The sequence below is a fragment of the Mytilus galloprovincialis genome, chromosome 2 (genome assembly GCF_965363235.1).
Source record: "Mytilus galloprovincialis chromosome 2, xbMytGall1.hap1.1, whole genome shotgun sequence".
Lineage (NCBI taxonomy): Eukaryota > Metazoa > Mollusca > Bivalvia > Mytilida > Mytilidae > Mytilus > Mytilus galloprovincialis.
In genome coordinates, this window is record NC_134839.1 from 41,686,017 (window position 1) to 41,702,843 (window position 16,827).

Sequence of the window (16,827 nt, forward strand, 5' to 3'; positions counted from 1 at the left end):
TTTGGCACAACTGTTTGGAATTTTGGATCCTCAATGCTCTTCAACTTCGAACTTGTTTGGCTTTAAAACTATTTTGATCTGAGCGTCACTGACAAGTCTTATGTAGACGAAACGCGCGTTTTGCGTATTAAATTATAAACCTGGTACATTTGATAACTATTCATCAATATTGTTTGTATATTCCTCAATTTGACATTATTTATTTTTTATATTATATGTTTTGGGTTGAAGTCTCATGGACTTATATCCCACATGTTCATTTCTTCCAGGATCCAGTCATTACTAGTATAGACATCGATACACAAATGCACTATTGAATCTCAAATTATACTGACAAGAACAATAACCAATGAATTACTAGTACAATGAACCTGATTTTGTTTTGTGAGTAGCAGATTAATTTTTGAACTTGACAAATCTCATCATATAAACATAATAAATGAAGATCAACAGCCACAGCTCACTGACGTTCAAAAAAGATACAATTCAGTGGCGGAGCCAGAACTTTTCATAAAGGGGGTTATATATAATCAACCAAATTTTTCCCACGAAAGAGCGGAGGGGGCTTGGACCAGTCTATGATATTAAAGGTAAGGAAACTGTGGGATTCACATTATCTTCCAAAAGGACCTGGTGTGTCAACAGGGTAAGCGTCTCATGCTATACATGCATCGACCCCATCCCAGCGAATCCAAAAGCCTTCACAGTACTAACCTGGTTCTTGAATAATCCATTCTACGTGTCCTTCGTGTTCAGTGTTTATCTGTATATCCTGTATAAAAAATGGACAAGGATCTACATAAGACAACAATAGATCGCCATTGATACCTTCTCGTCCAACTTGTAACTTTCCTCCGCTCCAAGACAACATGAACTTTTTGTAGTTCGAACAATTCATTTCACCATAACCAAAGTCGTTATCAACTTCCTGATAATAGTGCGCGTGTCTAGCTAGTACGGATTTGTTATTATGCCAGCCACCAATCATAATCAAATAGTACGGAGGGATTTGCGTTTTCTGCGTTAATAAACGAAGGTGAGCGTCCCTACAACCTCTGACCTCAAATCTGAGTTCTGTTGTTTCGTTTGCAAAGACTCCATAAGTCGACAGTGAAACATTATGCATTATTCCACCGGTTGTCGTAATATTTACGTTTGAAGCTGGAAAAAATAATATATTATGTAAAAATACTGAACTTAGAGAAAAATCAATTCGGAAAGTCCATAATCACATGGCAAAATTAAATAACAAAACGCATCAAAAACGAATGGACAAGAACTGTCATATTCCTTACTTGGTACAGGCATTTTCAAATGTAGAAAATGGTGGATTAAACCTGGTTTTATAGCGCTAACCCTCTCACTTTGATGACAGTCTCGTCAAATTCCGTTATATTTATATTGATGCGTAAACTAAACAGACACAATAAATAAAATAGTCAAAATATTGGTACATCAGTCATCATCGTATAACAATTTTAAAAGGGACAATTTAACAGAACACAAAAAAATCTATCTACAAACACATTCATTGATTTGTGTGTCTGACGTCAGAAGATTTTTTAAAACATGAAAAGGCTAGTAAGGAGTTAATCATACGTAGACAAAAGACAGCAAAAAGTGCACACAATACAAATAGTCGTACAAATGCACCCCAATGAAAAGAGTATCATAAGCTAAGAAAACACTGCAAACATAAATGTATCAACTCTAAATCCGTGACGTCCAGGATGAGGTCGAGGATATTTGGACTTTAACTGGAAAATGAGGTTAGTTGGATTGGGACGAAAGTCTTACTTACAGATGGCCACCTTCGAACCACTTAAAGAGTTGTTGTAAGGGTTCGTAACGTGCAGACAACGTTTTGCTCTATACACGAGGCACCGTATTTGAAGTCCCCATCTTAACCAGACGTGACTGTGTACTTGTACATCCCAGAGAGACAAATGCACACCCTAATTTGTCAGTGATTTTAATGCCGGTAGGAGGAAGACCTGAAGTGACCATATTTCTATACGCTATATCCCATTCATCTAAAGTGTGTGTGTGTCTTAAATATATTATTTTATAACGTCAAAAATCTCACTTATCGGACTGCGGGTCGACAAGTCTATGTTCCTTCCCATCAATGACGTGTGCCTGGTAGTGAAGTGACAAATACCTGTGTTATAGTTCTTGGTTCGAGTCTGCTGAAGATCGACTACCACTGAAGTAGCTTTCTCATTTGGGAGTCTCACTATATAATCGTTAAATAAAGTTAATAAATAAAAAATATGTTAAAAATGCGTCGTACTCACCATTTCCGTTCATAAAATACAAGTTAATAAAGGCTACAGCTATCGTGGAACAAATCCTACAATCCATTTATCCAGGTCCAACATATGTAAGTTTTATGTAATAGAGAGCTAAATAAAAAGTTACTAATCTTAAAAAAAATCAGTTAATCTATAGCTATGGACATTGATTCAGTAATTTTCAATCCAATGAAATATGTAAAAACTATTAAAATATTTCTTCTCTATTTAATGTCAATAGTATAACGTGAATATGAGTATTTGCTTATTTGCTTAATATTTCATTTTCTTCCAATAAGCGTAAACAAACAATTAAATTATTTTGTCTAGAATTTCAAATAGTGCAACATTAATCATTTTCGGTACCGATTCAATTGAAAATTTGACAATTACATTGACGAGTCTTTAGAAAGCAGTTATTACATAAATTAACCTGGTTCATTATGTGTTGATTCGTTCTTGTCTTACATTTATGAGTAAGGTTGAGCAAATAATCCTTATTAATGTGTTTTCCTTTCTTATAGAGCTTGTAATTTCATCAGTTTAAGATAAGTAGTCGTTCAATCTGTCACATTTTGGGTTTTCTGTCGTATTGATAAAGGCACAAGTAGTATACCGCTGTTCGAAATTCATAAATCGATTGAGAAAAAAAACAAAACAAATTCGGGTTACAAACTAAAACTGAGGGAAACACATCAAATATAAGAGGAGAACCTCGACACAACAGAAACACAACATTAAAATGTAACACACACAGAAACGAACTATAATATAACAATGGCCATTTTCCTGACTTGGTACAGAACATTTTGAGAAAAAAAGTGGTGGGTTGAACCTGGTTTTGGGGCATGCCAAACCTCCCGCTTTTATGGCACTGTTAAACATAACAATAAAATGACAAGATTACATGACAGGACTACAATACAAATAAACATATAGGACAGAGAAACACACGAATAATAGCTAACATGAGGTACCAGGTTTAAAATGCAATATGCCAGACGCGCGTTTCATCAACACAAAACCAACCAGTGACGCAAAGATGAAAATAGTACGAAAGCCAAAACAAGTACAAAGTTGAAGAGCATTGAGGACCAAAAGATCTAAAAAGTTGTGATACAGCTACGGTTTTCTGCCTGGGATGAGAACATTCTTATTATTTAGAATAATTCATACAAACTCTATAATAAATAATTTTATGTGACTGTTATACAAATGATAGGTTTAGCTAGCTATTAAACCAGGTTTAATCCACCAGTTTCAACACAAAAAAATACTTATACCACGTAAGGAATATGACAGTTGTTTTCCTTTCGTTTGATGTGTTTTGATCTTTTGATTTTGCCATTTAATTAGAGACGGAGTTCGAAATTTTAGGATTTTACGGTTTTTTTTTAAATGTGAGCTAAATGTCAACCAGACAATTACCAAAAACAAATGTTGTATTCAGCTTTCTTTTGTTCCATAATGGGAACTGTTAGTTTTTATAATCTTGAAATTTATCTGTAATTCCTTTCTTACTTATCCTTTTGTCAGTTTGGAGGCAGACAACAAGCATACCTTTTTGCCTTGATGGAATTTAACCATTTAAATTTAAGTAATTTTTCACATATCACCAATTAAGTCGATGCCTCCTGGATTGATTTCCTCAAACTTAACAGTCGTGTAGGGATCATTGATAAAGGAAAGCTTCTTCTAGATTTTTATTATTTTCTGATATAGCGTTCCAGACTGGCAGGACTTTAATTGTCAAATTTTTATTTTTCATATGGTGTATTAACAAGCTCTAAAAACTACTTTGAAAATTTGATACATAATAAGGTGCAACACATTGATAACAAAGGAAACTTTATTTATGTAAGAACCTTAAAACAAAATTTATGCTTTGAAGACTATTTCAGAACATCAAACTTTACTTATAGAAAATTGATATCAAAACTTAGAATTAGTGACCTTTATTTAAATCTAGAAAAATGCAGACATTCTAATATTCATAGAGAGCAGATATTACGCCTTAAATGTAAAACATTAGGAACACGAAAAACATTTTGTATTAGATTGTAAATATTACAGGGAACTAAGAAACTTTTTTGACAATTTAATGGTTTAATTTTTCTATTAAAGATTTATCTGATGAAGAAAAGTTGATTTTTATACTCAATCCATCAACATCATCACAAGTAAATAAATTAGGGTCCTACATTAAAAGGTCATTAGAACCGAGGACAGCGGACACTGGACTATTTACTGTAATTGAATGATTGTGTGTCAAAAGGGTACAACATCACCATTAAATAACTATAAAATGAACAAATATTAGATATTTCGGATAACAGATATCCTCTTTCGGTAATAGCACGATGTAAAATGAATCATGTCAATATATTTAAATTGAGACTCTATCAAAATCTTGAACGTTTATACAATTTTAGCGGACACCACAGACGCTGGTACATTTTAAAAATTTCTAAACACGGTGCAAAGATTACAAAGATATGCCAAATAAAAATAATTATTTGTGATGTGAGCTGACACAACTCTAAACTTCCAAAGGTTGTGAGTTTGGATGTGGTAACTGCATGGAGGGCAGTCCTCAAACACAAAAAAGCCCTAACCGATCCAAGTTGGTATAATATTTCAAATTTGACAACGGTAGGACAATTGCAACAGAAACTACATATTTAAGCCTCTCAAACGTATAGCAATGATTAGAAAATAAGTTTTATCTAATAAGGTAAAATAATTGAACGTGGCTACGTACTTATACATCCATCAAAACACAAATATTTTGACATACCTTTGTAATCTTTGCGCCGTGTTTGGAAATTTTACTGTACCAGCGTCTGTGGTGTCCGCTGAAATTGTATAAACGTTCAAGATTTTGATGGAGTCTCAATTTGTTTATATTGACATGATTCATTTTACATCGTGCTATTACCGAAGAAGGATATCTGTTATCCGAAATATCTAATATTTGTTCATTTTATAGTTATTTATTGGTGATGTTGTACCCTTTTTGACTTATTAAATATTATATTTTGTAGTGTACTGAATCATATTACATGATCCATCACCCTGTAAGATTAATCGTTGACTATTCAGTAATTTTTTTTCATATATATATTATGTGAATTATAGTTATATTGTTTACTTATATTGTATGTCACAAACTTAATGTTTAAAATTTATATGGCAATACATATTTTAATTGAATATGACCATTACCTGAGTGTTTGCTTTAATGGACAACTTTCGAGTTCGTTGAGTTCCATCAAAACTCAAAATTTTTCGAGAACCTCGTTCGTGCATTTAGGGACGTCGTTACTTCCGTTACCGTATCTAAAGAGTGGTTGAAAGAAAATATGATGCTATATTGTACGAACAATTCGGCAAATTAAAATCTTATCACTGCTCATCAGCAGTACTTCGGGAATTGTGATAAAGTACCTACAGAACAAACATTATTTCTAGTTTATCCTGCATAATGGCGATCACGAAAACGTTTGATGAACTTTAATATTGCAGGGTTACAGGCGATCCCCTATACCTGGTTAATGACGTCATTTATAAACTCATCACAGATACCAGGATTGCAATCTTATATTTACTCCAGACGTTTCGTCTACATAAGACTCTCTAGTGATGAATGAAAAAATAGTATAAAGGCCAAATAAAGTACGAAGTTGAAGAGCATTGATGACGAACATTTCCTATAAGTGTTGCCAAATACAGCTGAGGTAATCTTTGCCTTATAAAAGGTGTGCAAAATTGATGATTTTTTCAGGTCGATGACATAACTTGAAAGTGGGCAATTAACTTACTGGAAACTTAATTGTTTGAGTTGGTATATATAACACACTTTTTTAAAATATAGAATGATATGTTGTTCCAGATTGATGGGACATTGACGACTTGTCATGCACGAGTTCTAGTATGCGTGGGTTCATTTTTAAAAAAAGCTTAACACTGGATGGGATTGGTGAATGTAAACTGCTTTTAATTTTTGGTGCAGCTGTTTAATAATAATATCAGAAATATGAAATGCCTGTTGATTTGTTACCTCTTTGTAAAAGAAAACATATTTTTGTTATGACTTCTATTCAAGTCTACATTATTACAGAGTGTGAATTGTTAGAGATGTACACAGAGCTACACATGTTTTTTAGTCGTTGGTCAACATTATTCGATGAGATTGTATTTTGAACCATGTTTCATCCTCCTCATATGTGACGACGACCCAGGAAACGTAAAAAAGGATGAGTAAAAAGTATCAAATGACGAACAAACAATTTAGAATTTTCTTGATGCATAGGTAATAGTGAGATTTCTCGTCTAGTTATAAACCCAAAACGTGGCAACCTGACAAAAAAGATGAAACCCTTTGCCGGTCTTTTGCATTGGAAGCGAAAGTAAATGTTATTTTTTACCATTTTAAAAGAAAAAAAAGAACAGCTGCGAAAAATATGTTGGTGCTAAGATTTAAGTACTATTTGTGGCAAAAAGGGGAACAATAATATGGTATGAATTATTCGAAATACTAAGGATTTTCTTGTCCAAGGCATAGAGAACCTTAGCCGTATTTGACACCACTTTTTAGAATTTTGGTTCATCTATTGGCTTTCTCACTATTTTGATCTGAGCGTCACTGATGTGTAGACGTAACGCGCGTCTGGCCTATACAATTATTAGCCTGATACCTTTGATTACTATACAAATGTGTACTAGTTCATTGAGAATGGACGTCATACTTAACTCCAAAACATAAAAATGAAGTAAAATTAACAAGATTAACGAAGGCTACCTTTTTTTGCAGTCAATAATATTTTATGATTGATACATACTAGTATTACAGTGACTGACGAAAACATACAGGATCAAGAAAACTTAGGATATAGATTAAACAATCAGAAAAATTCAATATAAACACAAATATTGTAAACCTTTCATATTTTTATGACTGTTTTTCAGTTTTCACTGAAATAATTCCGTATTCGATTTCGTAATGCATATCAGATATATATTGTAAAATTCCAATTCATATATAGAGAATAATACATTGCAAAATCCGTATCATCCCTTTAGGCCCGAGGGATGATATTGGTCGAGGGTGATACAGATTTTGCCATGTTTTATAACCTTTATCATATATTTCAACAGGGGAGCATATATATATATATATATATATATATATATATATATATATATATATATATATATATATATATATATATATATATATATATATAAACTGCTTTCTGATCCCTAGCACCCGGGTAACCTTACAATTTCCGTGCTGTTGTTTAAAAATATTTTGTTTATTGTATTGTTTTGTGTGTTTTGTCTTTTTTATTGTTGCATTTCGTGTGACTAAAATATGAAAATTTGACTTTCGTAACGTCACATTTCAAACAATGACGTCATTTAATAAATTGTGTCATGCCCGAATGACCGTTCATTTCGGACGAATCTTGAGAAAAACATTTTTTTAAGAAGCTTACATCAATTAAAACTGACTTTATGTAAAAATGAAAAGAATAAAAAAAATAAGTAGGGGTGTGATAAAGGGTATGCTAAAGGGTGTGCATCAAAGTTGCGCGATATGGTTTAAACAGCAGGCTATGTATCAAATATTCAAAACTACTGTATTTACTACTAAATATGTTATTATCGCACCGCGGGTAAATTATCACGTTGTGATTGGTTTAACGCCGTCACATGGTGACCCCCTATGAGACCGTAGAGGGTTAGTAAATTGCATAGGGGGTTCGTGACGCGGTAATGGTGACGTCATCTATTAATGTTGTTGTGTTTATTTGATTATTTTTCAACAAAACGCAGTAGAAAAAGTCCATTGTGCGATAAATTCGTTATGGGGTTAACTACTGACCCCCTACGGATCCATAGAGGGTGAATAAAATCCTTAGGGGTGAGGCCGGAGGGATCCATAGGGGGTCAGTAGCGAACCATATAACTTATAATATAGGGTTATTGCATGAATATCTGGGAATGTTGTCCGGAGTAGAATTTTATATTGCACGAGCTTGCGAGTGCAATATATATATATGTTCTACGAGGCTACGATAGCTCCCTGATTAAGGACAGGGCTAACAAGCGAGGGTATTAATCATGTTATCCATCATACTTTATGGCGTACTTGTATAAGCTATACTTACAACCAGGTGGAACGTTGTTCTCTGATTATAATGGTTCCCTGTTGTCATTCGAATACTATCATGAAATTAGATACTTCTTAATAAATATTATTAGGAAAATTAACAAGTGAATGTTAAACAATATAATAAATGAGAAAATTAAACTTTTTGTTTAGTTTCACATTTCCGATATATATCAATAAATGTCATCAAACTTGAAACAATACTACCAATTCATTACACACTAATTACTAGTGATTTATGGAACGCTCAATCTTGAGTCTTTGATAGAATATGTTATATTGCAAGGATTCTTTACCACGGTGACAACAATTCTTGAAACTAGACTACAAGTCATTCATTAAATCGATGCTTTGACAAACGATAATTTATATTCGAAAGTAAGGAGAGAATAAAATCTTATATACTATTTGAATGTTTTAAGTGAATTCTATAATACCACATGTTTTTATATTTCCGTAAAAAATATTCGGTCGGTACATAGTATTTCGCCATATCGAACGACGTCATCACCAAAAAAATATTTTTTTGTGTATCTTGCAAGTATCGATCTATCATTATGCCAGTCTCCAATTACAATGTCATAAAACGGTGGGTCTTCTGTTTGTTTAGTTAACAAATGCAAATGGGCGTCTTTACAACCTTTGACCTCAAATCTGAGTTCTTTTGTAACGTTTAAAAAGTGCCCAAAGTCGACAGTAAATTTAAATAGTATTCACTTGTCCATCTGCTGAAGTAACGTTTACATTAGCAGCTGTAAAAATAAATCACATAAAGCATGTAAAAGACATCAATATGATACAAACTAATTTGAAGTGGAATATTTTGAAAATGAAAAAAAAAAATCACTAACCCGGAAATGTCAAAATGATTAAAAAGGCGACGAAACCGGAGAAAAGGCCAAACAATATAGAGCTGAATTTTTGCTGTGACAAAACTAAATGCTATGCAAAAGTCGACAACTATGGAGAAATTATGATGTTTTTCTCTATGGCAAAATATCGCATACATGAATAAGAAGATTCCATGTTTGAATAATAGGAAAGAAATATGCTTTGTGCTAACAGACACACCAATTTGGGTTTGTAACATGCTCAATAAAAAACTGTCCACACGAAATAATTTAAGTCCTCATTTACTGAGAACTGAACTGTCTTTATTTTAACTTCCTAATGTAACGTTCTTTGAGGAAGCACCGACGTGTTAAAGTTTTGTTTTAACAGGTTGAGAATCGAACTCGCACAGAATATCAATTTTCTAATATAAAACTACAGGTTCTTTCGCAGTGTTTTTTGAAAATAAAATTTGTCACAGTTTCCAAATATATGAACAATCGTTGTATTTCATTTCGGCGTCTTTTATACCTTACTATGCTGTATAGGTTTTGCGCACCAAGGCCGTACGGTGATGTCATTTGGTCTCTCAAAGAGACTGGTCGACACTGTAAAGATATATATATTAAGTGTACACAAATTTCATCTTGAGTGATTAAAATTAAATTAGAGGTGGGGAAGAATAAAGATGGCATGACAACCTCTATAAGGGGTCTTAGAATGATCATGTTTATACGATTTTGATTTTATTGGGTTCTACTCGCTCCTTCCGTTCATAAAATCCAAACTAAAAAACACTATAAATATTGCAACACAAATCTTCCAATCCATTTGTCTAGATCCGACGTATGTTTTTAAATTTCAAATGGAAATTAGCCAAGAGGACTTAGTACAATCATGTGTATTGATTCAGTAAAACTAATTATTTTTCATTCTTATGATAATTACCAAATTATGAATACAAGTTCCACGTGGAATTAAATTAATATTTGTTTAGCAGTTTTCTGACACAAAAATATTTTAAGGAGAATTGACCTGTTTGGTCGCTCGCGATCGATTGTCTACAAATATAGTTCCTGTCAATTGTTACTCAAATTATTAGTTATTTCTTTTTTTAGTGGATTTTAAGATATTTTTATTATGCTTTAGAACATTTGAGCATTGTAGTACTATGTGTCAAAGGTGTACGAAGGGCAACTCTGTCTATGTATTAAAAGCCATCATGACTGTTCGCATGTGTCTTGTGACATAATTTCATATTTAAGCAATTCCGAAAAGGTAAATTCTTGAGTATACGCTAAGACGAGCATCAGCTTCCAACTTTTGTTTCATTTTGTAGACTGTGTACCTTAACCTTTTTAACTGAAAAAATATGTCTTCACTAGGAACTCTCGAGATGAAACCTACACTTTAGGTAGCTGGACAATACTCTGTTTTGTTCATGTTGTCATGTTTGCGCATGGGATCGTTAAAGACACTGACATTGATTCAAATTATTGCTTGTCAAATGAATGTGTACTAGGTTAGCGAATGCTGCATTTTAATAGGTACTGCTCCATTCCTTCTCAGAAATTTTGCAATCTTTTGACATAGAAAATACCTTTTTCTATCTAAAATAGATATTCTACATTATAAGGTGTCCACTTTAAGTTATAAAATCATTGGTGTTAAACTGATAATCGTAACTCGAATAACGAGTAGCCCAATATGGCGATGGTTGAAAAAAAGAACGGCAATCTTTTCAGTCATTTTTGTCAAATATAGCCTGTTGTTGTCAAGAGTTACTCAGCTGCAAGGTTTTTCTATACCATTTCCTCATATTTGAATCGTAACAGTGCACTATAATTGTCTAATTAGCGCCTAGAAAATTGCCGTCGAAAAATTCGGGATGATAATCGTAACTCAAAAAAGGATAGTTGTCTTCTTCTTCTTTAGGTTTTCAGTAGTCCCACAATGATCTGAAGATTATTTACTGTTTGCGCGCGCAGCGTGGCCTATATATATATATATTTACAAAAAAAAAAAAAAAAAAAAAAATATTTGGAAATAAATTTGAGGTACGTATTTTAATTTTTAAAATTGTGATTAAAACTTTATACATAGGCTAATTATTGTCATTTTGTTTATTTTCTTTGGTTACATCTTCTGACATCAGACTCGGACTTTTCTTGAACTGAATTTTAAATGTGCGTATTGTTATGCGTTTACTTTTCTACATTGGCTAGAGGTATAGGGGGCTGGTTGAGATCTCACAAACATGTTTAACCCCGCCGCATTTTTGCGCCTGTCCCAAGTCAGGAGCCTCTGGCCTTTGTTAGTCTTGTATTATTTTAATTTTAGTTTCTTGTGTACAATTTGGAAATGAGTATGGCGTTCATTATCACTGAACTAGTATATATTTGTTTAGGGGCCAGCTGAGGGACGCCTCCGGGTGCGGGAATTTCTCGCTACATTGAGGACCTGTGACCTTCTGCTGTTGTTTTTTCTATGGTCGGGAATTTGTCTCTTTGACACATTCCCCATTTCCATTCTCAATTTTAATAATGAATTTGTGGAGAACAGCTGGTGTGAGCTGTTCTCTGAAAGTGTCGACTGTGGCGACAGCGACTGTTTGCATTGGCAATAAGTTCCACTGAGTTATGGTATATGGAAAAAATGAATATTTATATGTATCTTTTTTGGTTGAAATGTGTCTAAAAGTATAATTATGGTTTTTGCGGGTTCTACTGTCTGATGGTATGAGAATAGCAGTTGGTATAGCTACGATTTGATGTACTATTTTGTACAACATTATTAATCTTGTGTGTGTTCTTCTTTCCTGTAGAGTTGGCCAATTTAGAGTTCTTATCATATCTGTCGTGCTACTGATGTTATGGTATCTGTTACAGACATATCTGGCATCTCGCCTTTGGACCATCTCGATTTTGGAGGTTTGTTCAACTGTGTGAGGGTCCCATACTGAACATGATATTCCAGTTTAGGACGGACTAGTGCTAGATATTCTTGAGTTTTGATGTTCTGACATGATGTTTTTATAGTTTCTTTTTAAGAAGCCCAGAGATTTGTTGCAATTAGCTATGATGTTGTCTGTATGTTTGACCATTTTAGTTTTCCTTGAAGTGTAATGCCCAGATATTTAGCCGAAGAGAAAAGTTCCAGTTTGTGATTGTGGAGGATATACTAGTAGTCATGTTTAAATGTGTTTTTTTATGTGAGACTGTAAGGACTGTATATTTGTCTGGATGGAAAGCCATCAACCAGTCTTGCTCCCACCTAACAGCTGCATCTAAATCTAACTGTAGTACATCACAGTCACTTTGAGATTTGATGGTTTTGTAGATGATACTGTCATCGGCAAACAGTCTGAGCTTACTGGATGATAGGTATTCTGGTAGGTCATTAATGTATACCAAGAATAATACTGGGCCCAGAACTGTGTCTTCAGGGACACCTGAGGTGACTTGGGCTAGGTCAGATGACTCTCCATCCAGGGCAACTGTTTGTATTCTATCATTTAAGAAGGCAGAGACCCAGTTTAAAGTTTCATTTTGGATACCGTAATTTAGTGTAATTTATAGAGTAATTTTTTTATGAGGGACTTTGTCAAAGGCTTTGGCAAAGTCCATTATAATTAAGTCTATTTGAGTGTTGTTGTTATTATTTGCTGCAAGTTCTTGGATGAATGAAATGAGTTGCGTTTCGCAAGATCTAGACTGACAGAAGCCATGCTGGAGGTCATACAGTATATTGTTCTTTTCAAGATGGTTGATGATGTGTTTAGTGATGATATGCTACATAAGTTTACAGGAAATACATGTCAATGATAAAGGACGGTTATTTTCTGGTTTATATTTTCCCCCTTTTTCGAATACTGGTGCTACATTGGAGTGTTTCCAGTCTGATGGTGTAATGCCAGTTTCAAGTGATGTTTTGAAGATAATAGTTATCAAAGGTACTAGGATTAGAATTTAGTACGCCAGACGCGCGTTTCGTCTTCATAAGACTCATCAGTGACGCTCATATCAAAATATTTATAAAGCCAAACAAGTACAAAGTTGAAGACCATTGAGGATCCAAAATTCCAAAAAGTTTTGCTAAATACGGCTAAGGTAATCTATGCCTGGGATAAGAAAATCCAGTTTTTTCGAAAAATTCAAAGTTTTGTAACAGGAAATTTATTAAAATGACCACATTATTGATATTCATATCAACACCGAAGTGTTGACTACTGGGCTGATGATACCCTCGGGGACGAAACGTCCACCAGTAGTGGCACCGACCAAGTGGTGCAAATAATTATCAAAGGTACCAGGATAAAAAGTGTGAGAATTGGAGCTGTTTGGTCTTTGAGTTCTTTAAGTATTCTGCCGCTGATGTTGTCTGGGCCGGTTGCCTTATGTGGGTTTATATTGTGAAGGAGTTTCTTGATACCAGGGAAAGATATTTCGAGTAGTGTTATCACAGGGTGTGAGCAAGGACCTTTGTCTGGAATGGTGTTATTTGATTCAGTTGTAAGCACTGATTGGAATTGTGTTTTGAGGATGTCTGTCTTTTGCTTTGTATCAGCTATTAACTGTCCTTCTTTTGTCAGTGGTTATCTGTGCGCAGTGATTTAATAAAAACAAATACCTTTTTAAGTTTAGATTGATTGTTGCACTGTTGGTCGGGTTCATTTATTGGTAGGTCTAATATCATTGTTTCAATATAACCCCAGTATGCAGTTCTTTGTTCTTTTTGTACTTGTTTTTTCAGATGTCGGTACTTTTCAGCATACTTGATGTCTTGTTTCATTTTATAATATAGCTTGTTTTTTCTATTTATCATTTTCCTTAGAATATTGAATATTTCAATATTTTTCTAGGTTTTTCTCTCACCCTGCACTACCAGATGTCAGATTCTACTATAGACGATATCGTGGTCACTAAAACCTATTGGTGGTAGTGTACTAACCTCGTTAATGTTGGATGGATTATTGACTAGTACTAAATCTAAAATTCTTTCTTTTCGTGTTGGTATGTTCACTATTTGATGTAAATTGTGATCGTATAATAGTTCTAAGAGTGAATTGTGTTTTTCTTGATCTGGTTCCCCAGGTGTTGCTTCAGGGACAGACCAGTCAATGTGGCCTAAATTGAAATCACCACCTACTAATATGTTACTTGTTGATGTTTGATTTATTCTGCTTAATGATAAATCTAGTTGTTTAATGGAGTTTTCATCATCTGATGGTGGTCTGTAATAACTTCCAACCAGAAGGTTATTTGCACCCGATATGTTTATTTGTGTCCAAATGATTTCACAGTCAGTTTTAAGTTCTTGGATTTCTGTACTGATAAATTCTTTGGTGACTGCAAGTAATACCCTCCCCATAGCTTTGGTTGTTTTTACTTGGTGGTCGATCAGTTCTATAGATCTTGTAAAAATCTGTTGAGAAGTATTCAAATGAGGATGCATTTTTGTCAAGCCAAGTGTAAGTACCAAGGATGATATCTCGGTTTTGCAGAGTCTATCAATTGTAAAAGTTCTGTTTTTTTTTTTTTTATTTCGAATGGACTGGAAATTAATGTTAAGAACTCTAATAGGTTTACTGTTTGTATTTGTTATCCGTTGTTCGTTTTTATTTTTACTTTGTTTAGGTATTGGTGAGGACGTTGACTTTGGAGCACCTGGGCTCCCCAATACTGAGTTATCATTTAGTGTATAATATAAATTTGATGTTTCAATAGTCGAGTGGTTAAACAGACTAGTTGAGAAGTTGGGCATACCACATTGTATGTATTCCCAGCTGATGTTACTAGCATCCATACAGCCATAGTGTTGAGGTGACATTCCCTGACAATCAATGTGATACCAAACAACACAACTGTCACAATAGAATGCTTTATGTTTCCATGTAACAGCCTTTTGACATGTTCCACATGGCCACCTATGATCTGGGTTAGTTTCTGTGTCAAAGGCATTTGCAATTAGCAAGATGAATAAGTATGACTGCACATGTTGCGGAGCTTTTCATTCCAATGCTTGTAATATTTGGACTGAATTTTGTCTAACCCAGTTACTTCTCTGGAGTGCAAATACACTTATGATGGGATAATGATTAGATTTGATTCGTAATAGTACATTATAAGCAAATGGTCTTGTATGTGGTGTTATGTTGCATATTGTCTTAGCACCAAGAATATTAAATAGTGAGAATAAGACAGGTAGTATAATAATGCAGTATTTCAGTACCATGGTTAAATACCTTAAATTGATCGTGTATGGCACACTATTTTTACAAGTGTAATTTATGTTTTACTATGGTTAAATACCTGTGCTTGAGATCAGAAGTGTAGAAAGAGGGTACATCAGTTGTTAGTAGATTGCACACGTGTTAATCTTCGTCTCCTGGGCTACTCAGGAGTACAGGTTATATGAAACGTCTGATTAATAAACAGCAAAGTAAAGTTTCTGAATGAGATGTTTGTTTACTTCCGGTTTACAATTTGGTCACATGATATTTGGCGGTTTCTGTCAAAACATATTTCAAAAAGTGAAATTTGCTTTTAAAGTTGTATTTTAGTGATGTATTGATTATACCTATGTACATTGAGTAAATATATGATAATATTCAAAATTTAGGGTAGTAACAATGTTTGTAAATACCAATTTCAGAAAATTTTCTGAGACTAAAAAAAGATCGACTGTTCAGGTCAACGCATGCGTAAAATTCGTAATTCCGGTAGTAAAAAATTAGAAGATAATCGTAACTGGATAGTGTTTTATTGATATTGACACTAAAAACGTCTATCTGACAGCATACGATGATGAATTAATCACGAAAACGTTCTGGACAGCATCTTATGACATTTCTTTTTGTGCATATATGATAAATAGTTCTAATGTTAACAGCTACATACTAGTATATCATAAAATTGGAAGGGGGAACAAGCTTCAGGAAATGTGGAAATGGGGAAACACGAACTATGTTCAAATATAGAAAACTCCAGGAACTAGGAATGTCACAAAATATGGAAATGAGATATTGACTCTTCAGGCGCTGATATACAGTATGTGATTGTCCTTGAAGACCTGTCGAAAATTAAATAACTAAATATTCCACTCAATTCTTAAAGGCACAAGTTAAGACATCTCACACTGATTACAACTTTTAAAATTAAAAAGAAATGTAGTCATGATCTTTTCATATTTAGAATTAAAAAGAAATAAATACGGACTTAGAAACAAATGTCACACCATTTTGATTGTGTAAAAAGTAAGTTGTATAGCCCATAAAAACTATAAAAAGCTTATCTACTTCATGACCGTCACTGACATTTCCATATCTCAGATTACAAAAAATATAGACTATTGGAAAGTACTTAACCATGGAAAGCATAAAAAAACAACCGATGATAATGGAGATGATTGCCACCTCTTGATGAAAACCAGGTTAATCATCTCAATTATGATTTGAATTTGTATATAGAAAAAGGAGAAATTTTGAAATGTATACAAAAAATGAAAATTGATAAGTCTGGTTGTGAA

At 33.7% G+C, this 16,827-nt stretch overlaps 1 long non-coding RNA gene across 1 annotated transcript; it reads right to left on the reverse strand.

The window, feature by feature from the left end:
• Positions 1 to 756: 756 nt before the first annotated feature.
• On the reverse strand, positions 757 to 9,306 carry LOC143062247 (uncharacterized). The gene is made up of 5 exons (XR_012974634.1): positions 8,468 to 9,306; positions 5,520 to 5,633; positions 5,092 to 5,149; positions 2,298 to 2,405; positions 757 to 1,161 (listed from the first exon to the last, which is right to left on the reverse strand). It is a non-coding gene; the product is annotated as an uncharacterized LOC143062247 (long non-coding RNA).
• Positions 9,307 to 16,827: the final 7,521 nt, after the last annotated feature.